Here is a 25,082-nt window from a genome sequence, read left to right on the forward strand (position 1 = left end):
AGCGCAGGTCTGTGTGCCTTGGGTATGTGCTGTGGTTTGTTGTGATGCTCTTATTTTCAATGTATTAAAAATGTTTTACGTAGGATATGTGAGGTGCGTAGTAGTGCTATTTTCTGTATGTTATATATACTTGTAAGTCCTAGTGTTTTTGTTATGTATTTGGCTGGATGTTTTTTTGTTATCATACCTAATGCACCTACTATAATAGGAATTGTTTCTGTTTTTAGATTTCACATTCGAGTTACTTCTATTTCCAGATCTTTGTATTTTGAAAGTTTCTCCGTTTCTTTTAGAGAAACATTGTCATCTGTTGGTATTGATACACCGACTAGAAAGCATTTTTGCTTCTTGGTGATCTCTGAGAACTGTATCCGGCCTATTGACCTTAATTTCTCTGTGTGTATTGGAATATCGCAGAGTATGGTTACTTTCTCATTTTCTGTGATCTTTTCTGGCGTGTGCCTATACTATTTTTTTTCTGTTGTTATTCCATAGTGTTGACATAGCTTCCAATGTAGATAGGTCTTCATCTCTGTCTCTGTCGTGTCTGTTTTCTGTAGTATTTCACTGAAGGGGATCATTGCCAGCACGGATATCAATGGGAACACACTTTGCCCCTGGAAGATACCCTCTCCTGATTTTCGCCTCACCTAATACTTGCTTCCCTGTTGTCAATTCCATCCTCCAGCATTTTATGCTATTCCATATAAAGCTTCTCATATTTTCTGCTACTCTATACATTTCCGTTGTTCTTATTATCCAGGAGTGTAGTATCATATCGTATGCTTTGCGACAGTCAACCCATGCCATGCTCAGGTTTGTATGTCTTCTCTTGCAGTTCCTGATATGCAGAGGGAAGAAACCATCCTGCATGCAATAATTCAGTGTCCGTGCATTAGAGACTTGTGGGATTGTGTGGTGCAGCTGTTGTCGCGTGTAAGACGAATTCAGCTGTCTGTCAAGTGTATAGTGACGATCGATGCACCATCTTCACCAGAGACGGAAAGCAAATCTTTCTCTGCTTAATGGTTGTGGAAAAAGAGGCTCTGTGGTGGACCCGTCTGAAAGGTTTGAAGACAGGTACTTTCCTATCTGGCCAAGCTCTCATCAATTTCTTCAAATATCATTTGAAGAGGAAGCTGAGGGTAGAGAGGGAGGTACTACCTTCTAGTGTGTTTATCAGAAGGTGGTCGACAGTGGCAAGACTGGTAAGACTGAATGGATCTACTTAATGCTTTTATAAGCCAGAGGAAAGAAACTGGAAGAGGGCACTTTCCCATGCCTTGGGGATGGCAGAGTAATTCGGGACTTTTATGTGGAGTTTACCCCGGATTACCCTAAGTGGACTGTGCCGCTATTGAGGATTCTATTTATTTATTATTTATTTCTCTACTTTCTATTATATATCCTGTTATAGCCTTTAATGTGGTAGTATCTTCCCTTGAACGATGTTAACCCTACATGTTTTTGTAATTTTTGTTTTGTATTTTTTTTTGTGTGTGGTGTAACTCGTCCTTCGGTATTGTCTTCCAAATCATCATCATTAAACGTCTGGAGGTTTTCCTAGGTACTTCTCGCACTTTAGTGCTAGTTGGGGACTGGAACGCTGTCCTAGACGAACGTATCGATAGGGTGGGTGCGGGAGCATCTAATAGGAAAGGGGGATGCAAGAGCCTCGCCAACCTGCTCAAACGCTTTCAGCTGTCCGACAGGTATCGACTAGACAACCCGAATGTGCCAATGTGGACTTGGACTAATCGCATCGGGTCGTCTAGATCGTACTTAGATAGATTTTTCTGTAGGCCAGCGGATAAGGATAGCATAGGGTGTCCACAATTCAACATAGTCGGCTACACGGACCACAAATTCGTGATCTGTACGGTCGACTTAGATAGGCTCCATAGACAAGGCCCTGGTTACTGGAAGCTAAACACGTCGACAACAGCGTGCAAAGCCTACAGAGACCGGATTAGTTTATTAGTTAAGAGGGCTTTAACCGGGGCAATCATCAACAACAACTGGTGGTTCGACCTGAAGCGGGCAATTAGAGCAGAATCAATTAGGTTTAGTAAGGCTCTAGCTGTAGAGCGTAAGAAAACAGCGGGATTTAGTTAACAAACTAGACGAGGCGCTTGGGACAGGTATCGCAACCGACGTGTTAGCAGCGAAGTTGGCCCTCGACCAACACTTTGATGCCAAGCATGAAGGCTGCGTTGTCAGAGCTAAAGCACTTTCGGTAAGCGGGGAGGGGACTAATGCCGCTCGATGGGCCCGCGTGGTTGAGGCGAAGCGTGGCAACAGAGCGACCATTCGGTCTTTGGTGGACCAGAACGACTGCGAGATTTCGGGACCGAAGCAGATGTGTTCGGCCTTTCAGCAGCACTTTGCTCAATTGTTCGGGACAAACGGTAGGACGGACGACGGAACAGATTTCGGTGTGTACCTAGACGACCTGCCGCAACTCTCGACCAGCGAGGCCGAGTGCTGCGAAGGACCGATATCTGCCTGGGAAGTACGGGAAGCGATGAAAGGCTGCACGAGAGGTAGATCGCCGGGTTTGGATGGTCTGCCTTACGAGCTTTCTACGTCAATGCCAGACTTGTTTGCGGGCGTCTTGGCAAACGTCTACTGCAACTGGCAACAAAACGGGAGAATTCCTGCTTTTGTTTGTCGGGGAGTGGTGGCTTTGCTAAGAAAGGACCCAAACAAGGGGGACATTATAGGGAACTTTAGGCCCATCACTCTGCTCAACACAGAGTTGAAGATCTTGGCCAAGGTGCTAGCCAAGAGATTGGCGCCTGTCGTGGGCAAACTGATCGGCAAGGCGCAGACATGCGCTGTGCCGACTAGGTCTATTCACGACAACCTCCATCTCATGCGCTACATCATAGAGAGAGTGGGTAACGAAGCTGGCGCGGGTGGGGCTTTGATCAATTTAGATCAGTCTAAAGCCTTCGATAGGGTCGACCATCGATACCTGGCAGCTGTTCTCAAGGCAGCTGGTTTCGGTCCGGTCTTACGCGGGTGGATAGCTGCTTTATACAGCGGCATCTGCTCGGTCATACGGGTGAACAGCCATCTATCGGAACCGTTCAACATCTCGCGTTCGGTTCGCCAAGGGTGTCCTCTCTCCTCCCTTCTGTATGTATTGACTCTCGAGCCATTACTGCGGAAGTTGGAGGCTTTGAGGGGCGTCCCCCGTGATCTGGGATGTGGAAGGAGCGTGTCTGCCTATGCCGACGACGTTACCGTGATGGTGTCGAGCTACAGGCATATTGACCTGATTGGCGAGACACTAAACGAGTATGAAGCGGTGACAGGTGCGAAAATTAACGCGGAAAAGTCAATGGGCTTGCAACTAGGCACCTGGAGGGGCAAGTCCATGCCGTCCAACAACGTCGTAGGGCGCTGGACAGACGGACCCGTTAAACGTCTCTTGTCCCGACCGCTGGTTAACCAAGATGGTACGCTTGCTCTTCAACTTTTTGTGGAAGGGTCAGGTACCACTGGTCAGGCGCTCCATCTGCTGTCAACAGCCGCTGAACGGAGGCCTTGGCATGCCGTGGTTGCTGATGCGCAAACATGCGCTCAGGCTACGACATCTCAGGCGCTTCCTGGACGGTGAACAGGTGTGGTCGCCTTTCGTCAGACGCGATTTTCCGCAACTCGTTTCTTTAACAGAGCTGCAATCCTGGATCAAACGTAGACCGAGAAAGGGCGCTTGGCACCTCGAGTGCCGCCAAGCTCTCACCGCCCTTAGTCAGGCGGGCAGTGCGATCGGTAGTAGATCCACTCTAGCTTTCTATAGAGGGTTAGTGGGAGAAAAGTGCGACGACGTTCTCGGGGAAACTCTAGGCATCGAGGATAATCAGCTAAGCAGTCTGTTCAGGAGAACTTTCGGGCCGGGGCCCATGGATAATTTCCAAAGGTCCCTCGCCTTGCAGTGCTACCGAGGTGCGCTACCTGTTCGAGATAAACTCTACCGACATGGAAGTGCCGTCAACCGGGCCTGCCCGAGGTGCGCTCAGGACGACGAAACCGTTCTGCACGCACTCGAACAGCTACTGTCACGTGTAGGACGGATCCGGCTATCAGCTAGATCCATCGTGAGAATTGACCCGCCGACCTCCTTTAACCAGGAGGGCAAGGCAATTTTCCTATGCCTAGTGGCTGTAGCGAAAGAGGTGATATGGTGGACCCGTTTGAAAGGGTTAAAGACAGACACTTTCCTCTTTGGCCAAGGCCTCATCAACTTTTTCAAGTTCCACTTGAAAAGGAAGATGAGAGTAGAGAGGGAAGTGCTGTCTCATAGCAAATTCGTTGAAAGATGGGTGACTGTTGGAAAAATGGCCAGTATAAACGGACCAATTCTGAGAATACACCTGTAGAAAAAAAGGTAATGTAAAAGGAGAAAGGGCTCTATACCCCTTTCTTATTTTTTTCTGACCAGGCTCCCGTGGTTTTATGGGTTTTTCCACGTGTAACCTTTCCTTTTTCGAAGCGTCTCCCCCTTTGGGAGTTATACTTATTTATTTATCTATTTATTTATCTATTTATTTATTATATCTTTCTCCGTTTTCTTCCTCTGTTTAGACGAACTTTCCTACCTTTTCGGACAAAACCTTTTGTAACCTTCGTCCTGTCTTTGTACTTATATGTTTTTAATTGATATTAGCCCTTGTGGCCAATAAAACGAATTAATTAATTATTATTATTATTATCATTATTATCATTATTCAGTAGTTTTATTTTTATAACGTGCTTTCACTTCACTACCGAGCGCAGCTCTGTGCGCCTTGGGTATGTGCTGTGGTTTGCTGTGGTGCTCTTATGTTTACTGTATTGAAAGTGTTTTGCGTAGAATGTGTACAGTACCCAGTAGTGCAATTTTCTGTATGTTATATATATTTGTAAGTCCTGGTGTTTTTGTTATGTATTTGTCTGAATATTTTTTTATTATACCTAAGGCACCTACTATGATAGGAATTGTTTCTATTTTTAGATTCCACATTCGAGTTATCTCTATTTCCAGGTCTTTGTATTTTGAAAGTTTTTCCATTTCTTTTAGAGAAACGTTGTCATCTGCTGGTATTGATACATCAATTAGAAAGCATTTTTTTTCTTCATGATCTTTGACAACTATATCTGGTCTATTTGCCTTAATTTCTCTATCTGTGTGTATTGGCATATCCCAGAGTATGGTTGCTTTCTCGTTTTCTGTGACCTTTTCTGGCGTGTGTTTATACCATCTTTTTTCTGTTGCTATTCCATAATGTTGGCATAGCTTCCAGTGTATATAGGTCCCAGCTCTGTCGTGTCTGTGAATATATTCCTTCTTAGCCAGGACTGGGCAGCCAGAGATAATATGATTTATTGTTTCTTGTCGATCTCCACATATTCTACAGTTACTTGTTATATTTCTTTTCATTATGTGTTTTTGGTAATTTCTGGTGGGGAGGCTTTGGTCTTGTGCAGCAATTAAAAATCCTTCAGTCTCTGCTTTGAGTCCTGAGCTTCTCAGCCATTGCTGGGATTTTTCTCTGTCTATTTCTTTCGCATTTAGTTTAGCCCAGTATTTACCATGTAGGGGCTTTTCTTGCCATCGTTTTATCATGGTCCGTTGCTGTTCTAGTTTTAGTTTGGATTTCATTTGTTTTATAGCTTTTGTTGTTTCTTCTTCTTCTTCTTCGTATTTGTTAGGTAGATTGATTTCTTGTTTGTATTTGTCAGCTTCCTTAAATACTGAAAACAGTTTTTTGTTTTGCTCGTGTTTTGTGGCTATTTGTATTAGTTTCTCTTGCTTCTGGAGTAGGTATTTTTGCAGTCCTATGGTGGTTATTTTATAATAGTTTTCTAGCTGTATAAGACCCCTGCCACCTTCTGTGCGTTGTATATATAGCCTTTCTATGTCAGATTTTGGGTGGTGCATCCTATATCCTGTCATTATTTTTCTTGTTTTCCTGTCTATTTTACATAGTTCGTTTAGTGTCCAGTTAAGGATGTTGTAGCTGTAGCTTATAACTGGGACAGCTAAAGTGTTGATACCCATTATCTTGTTTTTAGCATTGAGCTCTGTTTTTAGTATTGATCTAACTCGTCTATAGTACTCTTTCTTTATTTTTTCTTTCATTTGTGTATTATTATTATGTGGCGAAAACTCACAACTTATTTTGCTGGATATGATAGACAGAGTCAGCTGTCCACAGCCAGCAGACTAGGGTGACACTTGTTTTCTGGTCATGCTTCGAGAAACCTGCGAAGAATTCTTGCAGTTCCAAGCAATACTGATTTTTGCCGGTGTTCTACCTTCACACTTGTACCAATCTTTTTTAACCATGCTGGTAGTTGCCTGTTAAATTTATTGTAGGCACGACCTTTACGCACCAATTATTATAGGCGCGGCCTTTACTGTTCGCATACTCTAGATTCTTCCTATTTCAAACTTTAAAGGATTGTATTTTTCTTCTTCTTTCTTTACGATCCTGGAATCAAACGGGCATGATGGGTCAATAAGTAACCAACTTCGCTTTTCCTTATCTACAGTCATCATATCTAGTCTATTATTTTCTAATTTCTTGTCTATTTGAATAGGAAAATCCCACAAAATCTTACATTTCTTCAACTTCAGTATTCTTTCGACTCGATGATTGTACCATGTGTTTCCAGTTTCAAATCCCCGCCTCCATTTCTGATATTCTTCCTGTGCCAACTTGGGCATTCTGTCACAATGTGTACCACTGTCTCATTATTATTATTATTATTATTATTATTATTATTATTATTATTATTATTATTATTATTGAATGAGAGAGCAGCGCATACCACCAGAGTGACACTGGGGTACAAATATACGAAACCCAGTATACCCATCATGACTACCCGTTTGATAAGGGTACACCAGGCACATGTATCACAACTATATGTACGTGACATGATAATCTCATATCAAGATAAGCAGCATATGACCTTGCAGGTGGGGCCCTGTTAAAATTTTCTTTAGGTCGAGTAGCCCATCCTACTAATAAGGTCCCTGAATAAGATTTGTTTAAGGATGCTGAACGAAATACCCATGTTTCCAGTGGTGAATTATTCAAACCTCACATTGCTATGATGTTCCCCTACTACTCCTGCTCGGGATCAGATATGCACATGTCGTCAGTCACTAAGGAACATGCTCAACTATAAGCAAATCTGTGGTATTGAGCAGAATATTTGGCTGTAGCCCATCTGTTATACCAAGACATGCACATGATAAGACTTCTCTTCAGTTAAGATCAAAAGCCATGAGAGCCATTGGCCAGATACATATTAAATTTAATTAAAACTGCTGACCTGGCAATAGATGGGAACTAGTGGTGACAGTGAATTAGCTAGTGTGAAATACACAGCACCTCTTACGTTATAGACTATACCCAATGGAAAGATTGTCGAAGATGAAGAAGGGATGTAGGACAAAGTTGACCATAGGATACGAACAAGCAACGGCTAGTCATCAGACATGAGCAGATCTGATTTTTGGTTTGTCAATATAAATATGGTAAAGTGACCAACATAGGAAGAGTAGTTTTTTCGGTTGTAATTTCTGAACTGATGGAATGTAGAGACGAACAGGTGTTAATATCATTCTCTAGTAATACTTAATGTGCTAACCGATATAATTAAGTAGCTCACACCATGAATAATGAAAGATATAACTACTCAGAATTCCGACGAATGATGCTAAGTTTGTTGTACTAGTAGCATAATTACTCTATCTAAATAGAGTAATAATTACTCTATTTAGATAGAGTAATTATGCTACTAGTGCAAATTAATTTAGGTCTCTTGAGAAGTATCTAAAATCATTGTTCTATCTATCGTCTATAATCGGATTTTCAGAAGCGGAGATTGTTTGAGGAATTTATTGAACTTCTGTTGTTGTTGCTGACTCTCCAGAAAATAAATGCAAAAAGTTAGGATTACCCAAGATCAAATTCTATAACCTTTTATGTATCCCACTGTTCCAATAAAATGTGATAATGTAATTATCTGCAGAACAATGGTAGATCTCCATTGATGCTAATCAGCTAAGTTGGCGGTGGTAGAGAAGATATTTCTTTCTGTGCAAAGCTTAGTCAAACCAAACCAAACAAAAAATAAATCTATGACGGAGCTATATAAGTTAGTTTCAGTTTCCAGTTAAAATCGCTTCATTTACATCAGTACAACTCTTGGGAAAACTACGAACGCTAGAATTTTTAATCTCCAGTTTGCTTTAAGTTTGTAGTTTCATGATTGTGTGTATATTAAGATGTATTTGTAAGCGTCCGTATTTACGCATCCGCATGTATTTGATTTAATTTTTATATTTCTATTTCTCCCATTTTATATTTCTATTTCTCTCTATTCTGGTGCAGAATATTAAACGCTGACGTAAATATTTTACTATTAAAAACATGTTAAAAATACGAACTTAACCCATAATACTTTCTCTAAATGATCTGAATATAGACAGATGTTTATTCTATATCGAGGCACAAATAAATGTAATTCTATCCAACGCGGAAGCTTCTCTACACAGTTGATTGACCTGCCAGATCTTCCCCAGACCATATCCAACCGCAATTTACAATAATAATAGGACACGTGGAATAATACAATCTAATATATACACTGCCTGAACAAGAACAGATGTTGAAAAACAATTCCTCCGTGCGAGAAGCCCACAATCCCAGTGAAGAACTATAAAGAGAGAGATTATCTTATTACTCAGTTCCTTTAGTGCTTTTTCGTTTATTCTATTTCGCTCAATGTTCCATCTATATCATAAATTAAGAACATTACATCATGAAAGGAGGTAGGTGAGATCATACAATTAATGAAAAGTATTGATTTTTACGATTATCGCCCACCAGCGATTGTTATGATTAAGAACAGTAATAATTGTCATTAGTATTAAATGGTAGGTCACTTCAGATATTAATATTTGTATAAGAGAAGGCGGCGAGCTGGCAGGAGTTTTAGCACGCCGGATAAAATGCTTAGCGGCATTTCGTCCGTCTTTACGTTTTGAGTTCAAATTCTCGCTACTATGCTTTTAATCCTTTCGGAGTCGATAAAATAAGCACCAGTTGAACGCTGGGGTCGGTATAATCGACTGAACACATTCCCCTAAATTGCTAACCCTGTGCCAAAATTTGAAACCAACAATTATGTGTAGAAGGCAAATAGAGAATATTTTATTAGCTTGATGCGTTGTAGTTGCCGGGATTCTTTCAGTGCTGCTGTTCTTGTTTAAATGCAGGACAACCCCAATTGAACCGACCTACGATCACAAGGACTCCAACCGCGACCACTTTGTTTGTATGTCTATCTCCACTACATGGGCTTATATACCCTTTTAAAACGGTAAGATGTGATCTGAAGTGTATTTGACTACTGTTTTTAGTAGATCCCGTGACAATAGCAGAAGTCCATTTGTCTCGAATCTTTCAGTGTAATTACCGTATTTGCCGGTGTATTAACCGTACTTTTTTTTCCGACGGGAAAGTCCAGGAAAAGGGGGGGGGGGAGGTTTATACACAGGTACAAGGAAATGTTGGAGGCGCAATGGCCCAGTGGTTAGGGCAGCGGACTTGCGGTCATAGGATCGCGGTTTCGATTCCCAGACCGGGCGTTGTGAGTGTTTATTGAGCGAAAACACCTAAAACTCCACGAGGCTCCGGCAAGGGATGGTGGCGAACCCTGCTGTACTCATTCACCACAACTTCCTCTCACTCTTTCTTCGTGTTTCTGTTGTACCTGTAATTCAAAGGGTCAGCCTTGTCACACTGTGTCACGCTGAATATCCCCGAGAACTACGTTAAAGGTACACGTGTCTGTGGAGTGCTCAGCCACTTGCACGTTAATTTCACGAGTAGGCTGTTCCGTTGATCGGATCAACTGGAACCCTCGACGTCGTAAGCGACGGAGTGCCAACTAACAAGGAAATGTCGATCTAAAACTCGAACACTATTTCATGTATTATCCAAGATTCACGTGGTACTAGCTCCCCTTTCAATTCTTGCCGTTAAAACTAGTTTAAAAAAGACTTTAAATATTCTTATTTCAGTGTCATCGTCTATTTTGTCCGTCACACGCTTTTATAATATTACGCATTTCAAGCCAAACTGCGCCGGTGTCGTCTCAATCGCAGCTTCCGCTCCGATGGTGTTGAAGCCCTGTAGAAGAGGGACGTGTGCCGGTAGAAAAGTAGCGATCATTTCTGTAAAGACTTACCTTTTGTCCAACAAATGCACTATAATTGACAGCTGATCGCAATTTCCAATCACCCTCTGATTTACCGCGAAATATCTACGAGTTCGTTAATCCCTAAGTCTACGACGTAAACAACTATTGTTCAATGACCCGGATGTATGACTTATCTCGCCGATGATCCGGATGTATGACTTATCTAGCTGCGTAGGGAAACGAGAGAGAGGGAGAGCTGTGATTTATTCTTGAACGTGATTGATGAAATGTATTTACTAGTTAACAAGTAAATTAAAATGGAATATGAAAAATTATTTCATATAAGGGGAGATAAGTGCATTTATTCAGAATCATCTTGAACTGGGAAAGTTAAGTTTCATCGCCATTACCAGTGCTACAGAGGGGTACAAATCAAGTCAACTGGAATTTCATTACCGTACCTTAAAGTACTGGTAAGTGCATTGGTTTGTTGTAATATATCTACGTAAATACGTAAAGAAAATGGAAATGATCAAGGGAAACTCTCAAGCTACATCCTATTGTTTAGACCATAATTAGCTTTACTGACTCGTCTACTCCGCTCTTCAAGCTCCATGCAACTCATCTACTTCGCTCTTCAAGTTCAACGACGGCCAAGTCATCATGCCGAGACGAGCATTCACAGCTTTCTTCAAGCTCTAAGTTTCCAGGCTTGCTGAGGAGTTTGGAAATCGTGCAGTAGGCCATCACTTCGGGGTTAATGAATCTGTTGTCCGACGATGGCACTCCAATAAGGCCACAATCGAGTCGATGCCCAAGAAGAAAGCGATGAGGGGCAATACGGCGCAGTGGCTGGAATTGGAGGAGAGGCTTCTCGGATGAGTGAGGGAGAAGAGGATGGCGAAACTCGCGTTGTCGACATTCACTCTTCGAATCGAGGCAAGGAAGATCGCCATAGACATCGGTGTCAGAGACTTCTGTTCCAGCACATCATGGGCTTTCCGGTTTATGCGCAGGCATGATCTGTCCACCAGGCGTCGCACCCACATTGCACAGCGGCTGCCAGATCTCGATGAGAAGACTGAGCGGTTCCAGTGATTAACATCAATCTGCATAAACGGCATAAATACCCTCTGAGCCGCATCGGCAACGCACCAGACTCCCCTCATGTTCGATCTTCCGATAGCGAGAACTGTTGCTGAGAAGGGAGAGAAGATAGTGAAAATCGTCACGACGAGTCACGAGAAGGAGCGTTTTACGGTGATGCTGGCTTGCACGGCTGACGGGGGAAAGCTTCCATTGTACGTCGTCTTCAAGAGGAAGACACTACTCAAAAACGCCAAGTTTCCGGAAGGGGTCATCGTTCGAGCCCAAGCGAAAGGTTGGATGGACCAGGCACTCATTGAAGACTAGCTTCGGGCAGTGTGGGGTGGCGCATCAGTGGACTGCATCAGAAAAGGAGTCTCCTGGTTCTGGACGCATTCAGATGCCACAAGTCAGAAGAAACCAAAGCGAAGATACGTCATCTAAACATTGACATGGCAATGATCCCTGGGGGAATGACATCCCTTCTTCAACCCTTTGATGTTACAGTCAACAAACCGTTTAAGGACCGTCTCAAGCATCGCTGGGAGGGTTGGATGGCCAATGCACCGAAGGAGACGTGAAAGACCGGGCGTACGAAAAAAGTCGATTTGGGGACCATCTACAAGTGGATCCTGAAGGTATCATCAAGCGGGCTTTCCTGAAGTGCTGCATATCCAACGCATTCGACGGCACAGAAGATAACATCTTGTGGGAAGACGACATCATCTCTCCCAACTCTTCTGACTCCAGCGATGACGAGAATGAACTGGCATATATAGACGATCAACTCTACGAGATTTTCAACGGGTCGTCTGACGACGAACGATTCATAAGGCTTTGAGTGAAGTCTCAACCCATTAGGGTCGGTCTTTTTTAGGACCACACATTTTCAAGAAAGAATATAAAGATCACAGTATGAATAAATCATATAAACACACATAATAAAAAGACGTTCTCTTATTATCTTTTGCATTTAAAACCTGGACTTTATCTTCTTCCATTAATAGTTATGAATATCAATGATTGCAGTCGGAAATGTTTGTTAAGTATGAAATCATCATGAACTTGAAGTTTGTATTCATCCCATTCATCCTGCATTTCTCCCTTTTCACTAGCCCCAGTAATTTCCTGGTTTCCCCCACGTTTTTCCCCTGTCGGGGATCGAAAATCGGGGGGCGGTTTATACACGGGTGCGGCTTATATACCAGCAAATACGGCACTTAATTTTGATTCAGAACCTAAAAATGGAAATTGCTGTTAAGTAATGTACGCTGTTGATCAGAATAATATAAACAAACTAAGTTAACGTAGCACTCTTATAATCTGCACTTGCAGAGCAATTGCATAGCAGAGCTATTTGACCGAATCTTCGACATAGAATTGAATTTAATCAAACTCAAAGGCATCGATGTCAAAATATTAGTTGTTGCTTACCCCTAGGTCAGTTCAGATAGAGCAAAACTACGGCACACAGGATGTCTCTGCCTAGTTGAAGACTATACTGAGCACCAAAGTATGCTCTAGGTTTTTCTATTGTAGCAGAGCCTTCTCTCTCGGGTATTTATTTACAAATGATAACGTAGCGGCTAACATCTAGCTTCGGCCCGCTTGGACCGTTGTGTCCACCACCCTGATTGGCTCTTATTTGTGCGGCATTTGTCTACAATTCTGTTTCGCGCCAGGGTGCATATCAACCAATCGTGGCCTTCTGTTAAGGTCACGTGAGAGAGTCTTTCTGCCTTTTCCGGTGAGCCCTTTTTTATCTATAAATAAGCCTTTTATCCACGCCAGTTTGTCGCGACCTCAGACCTTTTCACGTCTAGTCGTAGACCATCTCACAGAACACAGCTCCAGCCAGTTTCCAGCGACGACGTCAACACCACTAATCTGCTGTCTTTTACAATGTCGTCGCCAGCGCCAACACCACCACCAGAGTACACACCAACAACAGTAACCTCGGTTCCTTCTCAACACTGTTTGTGTGGATTGTTTCCACCATGAAGATAACAGTCAGAACAACCTGCGAGAACCTTCTGTACCAAGTTGCCAGCTCAGCATCGACGCTCAACTTCACACACAGCATGTGACACCACAGCTCTGCTATTCGCCCACAACTTCTTGCGTACGAACATTCTACCTACTGTGAAATTCTTCTATGAACTGGTACTTTCTTATCTTGTGTTCAGGGCTCTTATAGTCTATGTTAAAGACACTTATTCTATGCTCTGTGTTTCTCATTCACATACACACATTTATGTATACACACTCTTATACAAGAAGGCCTGTCTTATGTATTGTATTACTTATACTGCCGCATGCACGCACACATAGACACACAGTTTCACTATGTTAATAAACTTACTCTCTCTATATACCTAACGGTTGTTTCTCTCTCTCTCTTTCTTTCCTTACTGGTATTACACATGTGAGCCCTCGCATGTCATATAGTATGTTTTTGTGTCAACCGTGCGACGCGTTAAAAAGAGCCTCTTCCGTTCGTCGCCATTCTCCTTTGGTTCGCACGGTCGTTCTCCACACTATGTTCACCTTAATTTGTACCTTTAACTCCTAATGGAATCGTAGGAGCGTCGTCTTGACATAGGGTTTGTCTTGGATATTTATTTTTGTAAACCTACTAGAGTCCAATCGACTCTGAGTTTGACCATAACAAATTTTTATCTATCTATCTATATATATATATATAGAAAGAGAGAGAGGGGAGGAGGAAGAGAAGAACTGGCCCCTATACTAGATTGGCTCTTTATTAGCTGACCTCCGACAGAAGAAAGGGCAAAGTTGATCTCCGTGACATTTGAACTTAGAGCGCAGAGTACTGGGACGAACACCGCAAATCATTTTATCTGACACTTTAATGACTCCGCCAGTTTGTTATCTAATGCTGCGGTTGCCTTTCAGCGTGAGCTAATGTACAGCACAAACATTTGATCACTGTAAACAAGTCATCTATGCAGGCGTTGCTTTTGCTCTTCTAGAAATAATTCTATTCACATTACAGTAATAATAAATATCTTTCAAAGATGTTGATGTTTTCCCCCTTCTGTTTGTATTACTCACATATGGAGAATATTGCCTCTCACAATATAGTAACATTTCTCATGGTAGCAGCAGACAAAATGGAAAAGGCACTGCCCCGGAGGACAGCGAGGGAGATGCGCTGGAACAGCCACTCTGGCTCGCGGAGCTCGCATTTGCGGACAGCAATTTCTGTCTCGATAGCGGTGAGCAGGGATATGGTCCGAGGACCAAAGACACCGGAGGTCTCAACTTCCACAGTCACGACCAAAAATCTGTCAGAGAGCGACCGATACCTTGTCAGTTTGTGGAAATGTCATTGAAAGCATCTGATTCTACATGTCAAAACATTTTCATGCTTATACACAATTTCTGCACACATAACCCAATTGACTCTGCCGCAGAAAAAACAATTTATTAACAATGAAACAGAAAACGCTTTTTATACAGACGATTTCTTAATTGTGTTCAATTAAGATTGATTCTGTTTGAGTTCTATCCTAGTGGAATTGACTGAATATTTTATTTCAATTCAAACAACGAACTATATTTTGTATGAACTTTGTCATTCCTATGTATTGTTACATTCTCTTGCACGTACATTTTTCGCTCCCTTTAGAAATGTTTATTTTATTATTATTTTTATTTTTATTTTTTTTGCACACACGCATGCATCTTTCCTAGGGAGGAGGTAATGTGGAAATAGAATTTCTTTCCCTAATTGAGATTCGAAATCGAGTCTGGAAATTCTTTCTAGCAATGCATCCCTTTGTCCTGTCAAAAAGGAACGCTGATCTATGTGAGTCATGACTTTCTGTGTATAGGAAAGTGGGCTATACATCATTAGATGTACACCTGACTTTCCTATATTAAATTAGAAATATAACGGAACGCAGAACTCCAAACTATCAACACAAACAATATTTATTCATGGTGGAAAATATACATCTTTCATCTTGTTTGTTGAGACGCCTTCGGTGTGTGAGAACATGGTTGTTGGGACGTTGGTATATTGATGTGAGCTGTCTAGCGTGAGTTCGAAAGATGGAGAGACAGCTAGACACGTCCTTGCTCAATCGCTGGCCAGCAAGAAAGAGACAGAATAAAGCGGGAAAGCTTGGATGTTGAATTCCACGCATGCGTGAGACTACGCATGCGCACGGCGTTACTACAGGGCTCCCCTCGCCAGTGTGGAACGCACGATAATATAATTTTTTTTTGTTGGAACGCCTGAGGCAGGATGGCCACTGAAAACCACCCACAAGATGTAGCACAAACACACACAAAGAAAAATGGAAGAAATGAAATGTACACTCGTGTGATACATGCATGCAATGTTTCTGAAAGGAAAGAAAATATATGAGTGCACAAGTGTGTGTGTGAGAGAGAAAAAAAACACAGAACATAGTAAAAGTGTCTGTAGAGAAAAAAATCCAGTTCGTATAAGAGTTACACAAGATTATAGTATGTCCATACGCAGGAAGTTGTGGTCAAAGGAGCAGAGCTGTAGTTGAGCGTCGGATGCTAGTTGAGGCCTGTTACCTGTTACGGAATATTCTATAAAAGTTACACAAGGAGATTTGGAATGTTAATACGCAGGAAGTCGTGGTCAGTGAGCAGAGCTGTAGTTGAGCGTCGGATGCTAGTTGCGACCTGTTACCTGGTATTAAATATCCTAGTCGGTTAGTTCTGACTGTTGTCCGTGAGTAGATAATCCGCTCATACAGTGAAGATAAAACCGAGTGTGTTGATATTGGTTGCTTGTGTACTTGGTGGTGGGGTTGTTGGCGCACGACATTGTGGTAGACAGTACATTGATGGAGAAGACCTCGGCGCAGAAACTGTAATATAGCTGTGTTCTGTATGTGTGGTGGTAATGGTGTTGACGGTGGTAATGATGTCCAGTTTTACAGTGACGACAAGGAGAAATGGTGACGAATGGAAAAACAGAGGACTCCTTTTATTTAAACGTGTCACACGGTCGAACACAAAATAATATATCAAAGATGATATACATGATATGTTATACTACGATAACATATGGCCAGTAAAAGGGAGACGATAGAAGATGATAAACACAACCGTATAAAATGAATAACAAGAGATATTTAGTGTGGCATAAAAGATGTATGTGTATGTGAGAGTGTGAATGCGACATATAAGAACATAATAAAAGACAGGCCGTCTATATGTATGTGAGATATTACAGCAGATAGAAAGTCAGTGCACGTGAGAGTTTTATACCAAGTTCTTGAGTACACAATTGGAAGTAATCGCCGGCTGTAATTCTTGTCTGTTTATTATCGTGGTGAAGCTAAGTCACCTAACAGAATCGAAGAGAGAGATTTGCCGCGGTGGTTTAGTTCGGTGTACATAGTAAGTCGTGTTGACTATGGTTGGAGATGTTGGTGGTCATCGTTGCTTGGTAGTTCAGTCTCCATGGCCGCATTTGTTCTTTAGTCGGGGTCACCAGTTATAGGTTGGTAGTCCAGAATCCATGCTGCAGTTGTTCTCACGTCGGGGTCACCACTTTATAGGAAAGTGGGTTATACATCATTAGATGTACACCTGACTTTCCTATATTAAATTAGGAATTAACGGCAACGCAGAACTCCAAACTATCAACACAAACAATATTTATTCATGGTGGAAAATATACATCTTTCATCTTGTTTGTTGAGACGCCTTCGGTGTGTGAGAACATGGTTGTTGGGACGTTGGTATATTGATGTGAGCTGTCTAGCGTGAGTTCGAAAGATGGAGAGACAGCTAGACACGTCCTTGCTCAATCGCTGGCCAGCAAGAAAGAGACAGAATAAAGCGGGAAAGCTTGGATGTTGAATTCCACGCATGCGTGAGACTACGCATGCGCACGGCGTTACTACATGTGCATAAGAAGTTCAGATTGATAATAAGTAACCTACATTGATTTAACTATCATTATAATGGTATATCCATTTTTCTAGCCGGTGTATACCCCTATAAATAAAGGCGTTCATTAAGAAGAAAAGGCAGAGAGAACTCGACCGTCAACATAGAGGTACCGACAAAGAGCCAGAGCTAGTATCTTACCAAATACAATTGTCTGCCATTCTCTCAGTTTCTTATTCGCTCAGCTTTCGCTTCAGTAACGTCACTCTATCTATCGACTGCTGGTAAATTGACAAGGGACATGTCAGTCTCATGCTATCTATATTTTAAACTTTCAAGCACTCCATCACTCTCTATTCCCTATTCTACCATCTAGACGTTGGCAAAAACAAAACAGCAACACTCCTTCAAGAAATATAACTCTCGATACACAGCATGCATTCCGATTGTTTATAGACATGCCTGTCTGTCGTGGTTTGGCTTTACATAATATATAACGGTGAATAAAATATGCTATCAACAACTTCGGCCAGTGTCCTTCTTTCGTGGAGGTAGTATCAGCGTCAACATTAGCATCAGCATTAGTATCAGCATCAACATCTTCATCTTCAACATAACCACTCCGTTACAAGTCTTTTTTTCTCTCAGCCTTACGAGCAACGGAACCTGGGCTGGTAACTAACAACACCAAGTTACCGCTGGAGAAGTTGTCACAGCATGTGACATCCCACATGAAAGAGATGAGAGGCCTACCGCCACGGAACGGGAGAATTGTCACATCGTCCGGCCTTCTACCGCCCCCTCGGTCTAGTCCCGCTAGCTCGAGCTGGGAAGAGGAATCTGCGGCGTCTTGGTCATACTTTATGATCTTGTTCAGGGCGGCATGGCGTGCAAAGTGGGCGGCACTATGATGGCATGACTTGGTGGAGGCCGAAAGAATCCACAATGGATTTGCAGCGGCATTCGTGAGGCTCAGAGATCTGGAGACCAAGCCTCAAGGAAAAGCTGATGCGCAGGTAGTCGGCATCGAGCAGAGTGCGAGTTGCGAGTGATGGCACCGCATTGAGGAAAAGTCTGCTGTGAGGCTCGGAGGCTGAGCGGAAACATGCTAGACGGTGTTGGTCAAGTCGGCGCACTAACTCGTCAGCAATACTATATTTTGCCTTTCGTTTCATTCTGTTCCTGTAAGTTGTTCATCTGTATTTATTATTAATGTTGTAGTCCTAACAATGATATTTAGATTTAATGATGTTATTGATACTACTACTATTATGTAAGCGTTTTTGTTATAGGTGTTCCGTCTGGTAGCTGGAACAGCGCGTAGCCTAGTGGCTAGGCAAGAGAGTTCTCGATCATAAAGAAGGTCATGGGTTCGATCTTACTCCGAGCCAGGCATTTTACCTCTCGTTGCTGCAGTCTACTCAGCTAGTTAAAATAAGTATTAAGACTAAAAGAGCTTCCGATTAGAGTCAAGTTAGCGCTACAGCGTTAACGAGTCTTTGGACTGCTACATCCTATCTTTACTCTTTACTCTCTGATGGGTGGGAAAGTGTTCTTAGAATAGTATATAACAGTAAATTTTATTCATCAAAGTACCATTACAATCAACACATCTTTGACAACGAGTTAGAAGTTTGTTTACTCCGGTAACAAAAATCTGGAGTTCTGGAACTGATGAACTCTTTGAATGCACTTTCCAAATTGGTTTGATTTTTGAACTCCTTCTCTTGCAGGAAACCGTCAAGGTGATTGAAAAAGTGGTAGTCGGTGGGAGAAAGGTCTAAGGAATAAGCTGGGTGGGGGACAACTTCGTAACCAAGTTTCCTCAACTTCTGGAGCGTCGTTAGTGAAAAGTGTGGTCGAGCATTGTCATGAAGAATGATTGGCTCTCTTCTGTTGACCAGTCTGGGACGGAAGAGTGGCGGTTTTTCGTTCATTTTGCCACTTTCATGGCAATATGTTTCTGCAGTAATGGTTTTTCCTGGTTTTAAGAAGTTTATAGTGGATGAATCCAGAAGTACACCACCAAACAGTCACTATAACCCCCTTTTTGAAAAGCTCGGGTTTGGGAAGGTTTTCGGTGCTTCATTTTGGTCCAACCACTGCGAAGAACGATTTTTATTATTCTACAGAATCCACTTTTCATCGCAAGTTTCAATACGGTCGCGAAATGAATCGGTCTGGTTACGGAGAAGAAGCGACGAGAAAATTTCATATCTGTGCATTTTCTAATTTTCATTCAAATCGTGAGGTACCCATTTGTCGTCCTTTTTTGATTTTCCGGTCGCATGCAAATGGTTGCAGGCAGTTTGCTGGCTAACTTGAAGTTCCTTTGTCAGTTCTCGAGTGATTTTACGTGGATCTTTCTCAATGACAGTCTTTAATTGGCCGACATCGATGACAGATGGTTGTTCACTACGCTCACGATCTTCAAGACTCAGGTCTCCACTGCGAAATCGTTTAAACCATTTTCGAGCTGATCACTCACTGGTCATTTCCTCACCGAACAGTTTCGTTGATATCGCGAGCAGTTTCAGCTGCTTTACGTCCTTTTTGGAGTTGAATAGCAAAATTGCAAAAACGAAGACTCGATAAAAGCTTTCAATAAGTAGATATTAATCAATCTACTTTACAGAACAAAATTGCGTAACTGCATAAATTTTTATAATTTAAAAATAATTGCGTCTGTTGAATGTAAAAGTCTATCATATGTGGTTCTTGTCTCGTATATTATACTGGTGGTATATAAAAACGATATTATAAAATATAGAGTCTGATAGAAAATTTGATCAATGAAGATAAAACAAATTTCCAGATAATCATTTCGATAGTAAAATCAGATAATGAATTTGATATTGATCTGTTTAGTGCCTTTTGTAAAATAATAAATTCCAGTATTGATTTGTTTATTTAAGAGAATGAAACTATAAACGAAAATAATTGCATAATAAAACACATGAACTTACGCCATTTACGATAAGAGGTGTAGGGGTGGAGAAGCAGGTGGATGAGAAAGAAAGCGGGGATTACAAAATAAACAGTAATACAATTAAACTGTTTCAAGTAATGTACGGTTAATGCAGAGTTATGTTTCTTTGGTGGTGGTGGTGGTGGTGGTGGTGGTGGTGGTGGTGGTGGTGGTGGTGGTGTAGACCGTGATGAGGATGGTGAAAATAAAGTGGGGAAGAGTATGAGGAGGTGGAAATAGTATTATTATAAGGTTAAATTGTTTCAAGGAATTAAGTTTCCAGTTGGATAGTGAAAAGTTTGTGCACGTCTGCGAAAATACATTTAAAGATACACACACAAACATACACATGCATAAGTTCGCACACATATGCACATATTCGCACGCACCCAAACTAACGAAGATACACGCACGCCGCCATTTCGGTAACTACTATCATGATGCTGGCTTTAATATTGCTGACTATAGTTGAACTAGTGCATGCGCATCATCGCTGAAGCTTACTAGGCAGCAAACAACACATACATATATACATTCATACGTATGTATGTATGTATGTATGTATGTATATGCATATATATATATATATATATATATATATATATATATATATGTACAGGGTGTGAGGGGTATTTGAGGACAGTTTTGGTATACAATAAAACAACTATATTTCAGCATAAATCAATATGTATTTGAATAAACATTTGTGCAATTAGTCCTGATAATGATTTTTAAAGCAAATTATTCTATGAAAGCGCCATGGACTTCGATGACTGCTTCAATGCGGAACTGAAACCGCTGGCATGCTGACATTATATGGTCCTTATTCATATCGGAGATAACCTGGACAATGGCAGCCTTTGGTATTATGAGGATGATGATTTGTCTCCCTTTCAACAGCGCTCCAGACATAGTAGTCCATGAGGTTCCAATCTAGCAAGTTTGGAGGCCACATATTGGGTATTGTATAATCGTAAAGATTGTCTTACAACCATTCTTGGGTGACTAGGGCTTTGTGAGAAGTCACTGAGTCTTGTTGAAACACGTATGGCCTTCCATTGCATACGTCATCAATCCAGAGCTTTATAACAGTTTCCAGTCCCTCAATGTATCCAGCAGCATTACTTCTAAGACCCTGTGGAAAGAAGTGGGGAAGCATCACATGACCTTCGCTACTCACTACTCCTAAATTTTCATTTCTTCTGATAAACTTTTGATCCTGATCAAAGTTATTTTGTCAAAGAAAAACCAAAGCATGCCTTGTTCATGAGGGTTTTTTCACTTTGTTTAGTAACTGTTTTGAACGGATGAGACGGTTTTCGTGTGTCTTTGCAGACATCAATTGGCCTTTCCTCATTACATAAGACTAGTATCGAATATCACGATGTACCACAGTTCTGATAGTCCACTCTAACAGTCTAAGTTCTTTAGCAATGGACCTCATTGATCTTTTGGGGTTTTCATCGATAATGTTTTGAACATGTTGAATAAATTACGGTGTCCTTTTAGTGCCTGAGTGTTGTGAATGTCTTTTTCTCTTTGATACAAGTGAAACATAACCATCACATGCCTCCAATTCCAACCGAACTTTGTATACAAATGATCTTGCAGCATTTAGAAAGTAGCTAATTTCTAAATCACTGTGGTTTGCATGTATAGCAACTATTACTGTATGTCTTTTCATTTCTTGAGTTAGCATGATATCTTGAAAGAATTATCTGAAAAAGTAAAATGGTACATTAAATAATTTGAAGGTGTAATGAACTAAAAATGAAATGTCCTCAAATACCCATCGCAACCTGTTTTCATACACACACACACACACACACACACACACACACACACACACACACACACACACACACATACACACACACACACACACACACACACACATATATATATATATATATATATATATATAAAAGATGGAGATGGAAATAGCACAGAAGTAAATCTGAGACATTCCAATTCAGAAAGAATTTGATAAAATAATATAAAAATTATAAAAGGAAAATACAGAATAGTACCGGTTTCGATTATAAATCTCATCAAATATTAGTAAAAATTTATAAAAATTTAAAGTGAAAACAGTTTACCTTTTGTTTGGGATATATATATATCAAGCTGAGTAAAAAGCAAGCAACGTTTTAAAACCTGAAATTCATCACAATATATTTCAACAATGCTGAAATTATATTCATCGGACTAAGTGCAATCAACACTTCTTTGACAACGAGTTAGATGTTTGTTCATTCCGGTAACAGAAAAATCTGGAGTTCTGGAGCTAATGAACTCTTTGAATGCACTTCCCAAATAGGTTTGATTTTTGAACTTCTCTCGCAGGAAACCATCAAGGTGATTGAAAAAGTGGTAGTCGGTGAGAGAAAGGTCTAAGGAATAAGCTGGGTGGGGGACAACTTCGTAGCCAAGTTCCCTCAACTTCTGGAGCGTCATTAGTGAAACGTGTGGTCGAGCATTGTCATGAAGATTGATTGGCTCTCTTCTGTTGACCAGTCTGGGACGGAGGAGTAGCAGTTTTTCGTTCATTTTGGCAATTTCATGGCAATATGCTTCTGCAGTAATGGTTTTTCCTGTTTTTAAGAAGTTTATAGTGGATGAGTCCAGCAGTGCACCATCAAATAGTCACCTTAGTACACCAACAAGCAGTCACCATAACCTCCTTTTTGAAGAGCTCAGGTTTTGGGAAGGTTTACAGTGCTTCATTTTGGTCCAACCACTGCGAAGAGCGTATTGTACATTATTGTACAGAATACGCTTTTCATCGCAAGTTTCAATACGGTCGTGAAATGAATCGGTCTGGTTACGGAGAAGAAGCGACAAGAAAATTTCATATCTGTGCATTTTCTGATTTTCATTCAAATCGTGAGGTGCCCATTTGTCGTCCTTTTTTGATTTTCCGGTCTCATGCAAATGGTTGCAGGCAGTTTGCTGGCTAATTTGAAGTTCCTTTGCCAGTTCTCGAGTGGTTTTACGTGGATCTTTCTCAATGACGGTCTTTAATTGACCGACATCGATGACAGATGGGCGTCCACTACGTTCACGATCTTCAAGACTCAGGTCTCCATTGCGAAATCTTTTATAACATTTTCGAACTGACCACTCACTGGTCATTTCCTCACCAAACGTTTCGTTGATATCGTGAGCAGTTTCGATTGCTTTACGTCCTTTTTTGAAGTTGAATAGCATAATTGCTCGAATATCGCGCTTTGACAATTCCATTTCAGATGATTGTAACAACTTTTCTTCATTTGCCACATGGTGTCAAACACAGAGGGACAGTACAAATGAGGTCGATGGTGCTAAAGTTTTTACAGAGAGGTGAAAAGTAAAAAAAATATATAATCGAATGATAATCAAAGGATAAGTAAAACAAATACACAAGCAATGAAGCGGGGGGACGGGTTTTGCCTCGACTCCACAATCTCCATGTCATCACTGTAACCTTTAGTATAACCTTATGGATACACTATGTCTGTTCATTCATTCGCAACAAACTCGCCACAGCCTTCCATCTTTTTCCATATACAAAAGATAACAAGCATTTTCTTTCCACCCTTATTTTCCTCTTAAGGTGGTAGATAAAGTAATGGACCAGTCCAAGGTTGGAGATTAATGTGCCTGTCACAATTCCCTTCACGCGGGTTTTCCATACCGCTCTTTTCGCGAGAAAACAAGCCTTGCCTTCTTTGTTAAAAGAGGAAGGAGGAACAATCTTTACAATCGACTCGGAAGACAGTTGTACTCTTCCCAGCTGTGACAGCAGATGTTCAACGTAAACCCACATCTCTGAGATTTTGGGGCATTGCAAAATTACGTGCACTAACGGTTTCCCTATCCTGCTCGCATCTTGGACACGTGCGTGCGCAAGGGGCACCATGCCTTGCGAGTTTATCACGAACTGGTAAGACTCCTAGGTAACACTGCCAGGCCGGGGATCTTTGGAAGTTATCCAAGAGTCCTAGCCCGAATGTCCTTCGGAACAGGCCGGCTAGTTGACCATCAACGAAGCCTAGAATCTCCTCCAGGACGTCGTCACACTGAGCCTCTACCAACTCTCTATAGAAAGATGTGGTGGAACCCCAGCCGCTGGCGTTGCCCGTGTGATAGAGAAGCTTGAGGGCCTCACGACACTCCGCTTGCCAAGCACCTAACTTTGGTCTGCACTTGATCCAAGGTCCTAGCTTATTCAAGCTAGTAAGCACAGGCAGTAACGACCGAACGAACGGAGACCACACCTGTTCAGCATCCAGGTAGAGTCATAGATGCAGACAGAGCGCTTTACAAAAGGACTTCTACCCCTCAACAAAAAGTGGAAGAGTAGCCGTTCTAACTTGATCAGCAACGAACGGGGGCAAGGCACGACGGTTAGGCAGTAGATAATCACAGAAGCGATAAACACTCCTGCGACCTCCACCTTTCCTTTCAGAGATAGCCGCCACTCCCACCAAGTCTGAGTTAGGTGGGTCACCCTGCTCATCACCTCGCTCCAATTCTTCTTAATCGATGGTCAACCCTGTCAAAGCTTTGGACTGGTCTAAATGGACCAGCGCCCCACCCTTGCCGGGAGACCTGTTGATCCTCTCCAGGGTGTAGCGAAGAAGGTGGAGATTGTCGTGTATGGATCTGTCAGGAACGGCACAAGTTTGTGTCTCCCCGATGATTCTTCCCACGACACGCGCCTTCCATTTTTCTAATACCTTGGCCAAAATCTTCAACTCTGCGTTAAGTAGAGTGATGGGTCTCAAAACCCTCAGAAAACACAAGTCATATATAATGACATACACAGTAGTTGAGCGCAAGATCACCAAAATTTAGTCGGTGATCAGAGTGAAATTGCCGGCTGAAGAAAGCAAAAACGGTATTCTGATTGACAAGGAAAGATACACATAGG

This window comes from Octopus bimaculoides, chromosome 10, assembly GCF_046866305.1.
Source record: "Octopus bimaculoides isolate indiv1 chromosome 10, ASM4686630v1, whole genome shotgun sequence".
NCBI lineage: Eukaryota > Metazoa > Mollusca > Cephalopoda > Octopoda > Octopodidae > Octopus > Octopus bimaculoides.